The sequence below is a fragment of the Hetaerina americana genome, unplaced genomic scaffold (genome assembly GCF_022747635.1).
Source record: "Hetaerina americana unplaced genomic scaffold, ioHetAmer1.1.p SCAF_4, whole genome shotgun sequence".
NCBI lineage: Eukaryota > Metazoa > Arthropoda > Insecta > Odonata > Calopterygidae > Hetaerina > Hetaerina americana.
In genome coordinates this window covers 49,611,883-49,614,937 of record NW_027286985.1, presented here as the reverse complement: position 1 = coordinate 49,614,937, position 3,055 = coordinate 49,611,883, and the positions used below count along the sequence as shown (strand labels likewise).

Here is a 3,055-nt window from a genome sequence, read left to right as displayed (position 1 = left end):
ACTTGCTGCTTGCTCATAATAAAACAATACCACCATTTGTTTTTTGCGGATTATATTAATCATTTCGCTCAACTTGATGGTAATTAAATGACGATAAAGGAAATGGAAACATATCAACTGCAGAAGAGAGGAGTTTATCATAAACAAAATATGTCGAAATGTTGTGAAGTGATGGTGAAGGTGACGATTAGAAGGAAGGGATCTGATTCACATTCCGCCAAGATTAATTAAACTAAATAAACATTCAGCAATGGAAATATAGGTTCCTCATTCACATATTGAAAATGAAGTCTATACTGTAACTTATTGTATAGCGTGTAACTATACTGTATATGTATAATATTTAAAATTATTAGGGCGATATTGAGACTATATCGCATCTTGTTCTACCTAACACTAAATATTACATTCTAGACAACGGAAAACATCTATGAACAAGGAAGGAATCGAATCAATGACCTCTGGATTGGTTGGCGAGACTCCACCGTTATGGGGACCGAAAAAAAGTCGCCCAACGTGGGGCTCGAACCCAAGACCCTGAGATTAAGAGTCTCATGCTCTACCGACTGAGCTAGCCGGGCTGTTGCTGGAAGAGGGCGAAAGAGTTAGAATAAACCCAAAAGAATACGATGCACAGAAAGCAAAAAACGAGACATTGGTTGAAGAAATGAATTGCCTTCCTACCAATCCTTCAGAGGTCGCTGAGCTTCTCAAGTACTCACTCGTCTTATAATCCCAGGTCTCGCAAAATGAGAGTTTCCCGGAGAAAGGCCAAAGAGAATATGACACCAATGAGAAGAGACGTCTGAAATGCATGGGGTGGAAATTGTGGGATGGCCGTAACCGACTGAAGGGGAAGTGAGGGACGGAGGTGGTGGAAGGTGGTTGTAGCTGGGTAATGGCGAGGAAGGGCAAGGCCGGTTGGTTTGAGAAGCGGAGGGACGTGCTGCACCGGAGAGCTGATGAAATGGTTTGGAGCCGGGAAATGGTGGGGCTTGGAAGAAAGGAAGGGAACTGGGAGAAAATATAGGATGAGGTAATTAAATTGGGATTATTAAGGGATGAGTGGAAATACTCGCATAAAGTCTAATGTTCTGGAAAGAAAATGAAGAGAGATGGTGGTGAAAAAATATCATGTAAAAAATACTTCCACCCGTACAGCCGAGTATTTTATTACAAATTTTGGTGTGAGCACATCACTGAGTTACTTTTGACCTTTGTCTGAATGAATGTGAAGTCTAAAACTTGAAGAAAAAAAATAAGAATGACGAAGAAAATGTGCATCCAACTCTTTCCAAAGATTTAGCTTAATGAACGGCTGTATTATTCATGGAGACGTTGGCACAGAAACCTACAATTAAAGCAGTCAAGCAAATGACATAATGTCTGGAAGGAATACGTAACTAGTGCCTCTAAAGAAACTGAAACTAAGTCAGCAAACATGCTTCAGGCAGTATTGCAATCTGTATGAAAGACATGGTTAATACTGAGTTAATTCGAGCAAAAAAAACGACCGAATTTCTTGCCTCAGCTATTGTCTAAAATATTGTCTTTGTTTAAAATTTCATTATAATTATCAAGTAATCTACCGGTCAAGGTAGGTTTTGCATGGACATACCATACAAATAAATATTTTGTGACTACTAACAAAACACAATCCAGCAACCTACTCTACATTAGGTTCCTCTTCATCTCTGAGTACTTCCTTCCTCCCTTCATCCCGTCCAACATCCCTATCCTATTCCTGTCCTTTCCTCGTTTGCTTAACATTACCCCTTCCATTACAGCCTTTAACACCCTACTGCCGATCTATACTCCCTTCATCCATTTTCCCTGCATCCTAAGGATTTCCCCAACAAACCCCTCCTAACCTACCATACCTAGCACTTCCTCGTTTGTTTTCGTTTCAGTCCATTTCACCTTCTCCATTCTTCTCCAAACCCATATTTCAAAGGCCACCAATCTACGTCTATCCTCCTGCTTCAGTGACCACGTTTCCGCGCCGTACATAACTACTCTCTAGATCCAAGTTTGCACGAGTCTTTTTTTAACTTCCTTACTCAACGTCCATGTCATTAACTCCCTCCTCCTTGTGAAAGCCTCATTGCCTAGCGCAATTCTTCTCCTTACGTCCCTACTATTTTGACCGAGTTGGTCCTAAACACTTCTAAGATACGTAAAATGTTCTATCTGCCCTACTTTTGCCCTCCTTTTTTAATGTTTAGCATAGCCAATGCCTCTCTAAAAAATTTTATAACCTTTGTTTTATTGATATTGATTCTCATCCCGTGTCTATTGCACTGAATTCACTCAGTAATGCTTGCAACCCCTTGGCTAACTGACAAAATAAAGCTTGGTCATCAACAAACCTAACTGATTTTACAAATTCCACATCGACTTTTATTCCTACCTCCAGTTCTTCCCATGCCTCTTTAATCATTTCTTCCACTTATAAGTTGAACAGCAACGGTGATAATGGGCAACCCGACCTTACACCTCTTCCTAACACTGTCCATCCGGACTCCCCGTTCCCCACTCGCACCTGAGCAGTATGAGACTTTCTGCAATATACCCAAGTGTATTTCCCAATTCACTCAATCAAACGCCTTTTCGAAATCTACGAAACAGGCAAATATCTCCTGGTTGTATTTTATATTCCTCTCGATTAATAATCTCATTACTGCAATGGCATCACGCGTACCTTTCCCCTTCCTAAAACCAAACAAATCATCCCCTAACTAATCTTTTGCCCAACTCTCTATCCTTTTGTTGGTGATCCTGAGAATCACATGTTTTTTATGTGCACAAAAAATATATGAAGTGATACCATTTAACCCCAAAAAATGAACCATGAAGTATTCAGGAGTCGCTATCTGAATGAAAATTCCTGATCTACTTCAAAAGCAATTAAGAAAGAGAAGTTATGGGCGACTATAAAATTGTAAAATTTGATTGTATTTTTCTAATACATATATATATATATATACATATATATATATATATATATATATATATATATATATATATATATATATATATGCCAATATCACAATTT

At 38.9% G+C, this 3,055-nt stretch overlaps 1 non-coding gene across 1 annotated transcript; it reads right to left on the bottom strand.

Annotated features, from left to right (window-relative positions):
* Positions 1–508: 508 nt before the first annotated feature.
* Positions 509–581, bottom strand: TRNAK-CUU (transfer RNA lysine (anticodon CUU)). Its single transcript has one exon. It is a non-coding gene; the product is annotated as a tRNA-Lys (tRNA).
* Between the last annotated feature and the right edge of the window lie 2,474 nt (positions 582–3,055).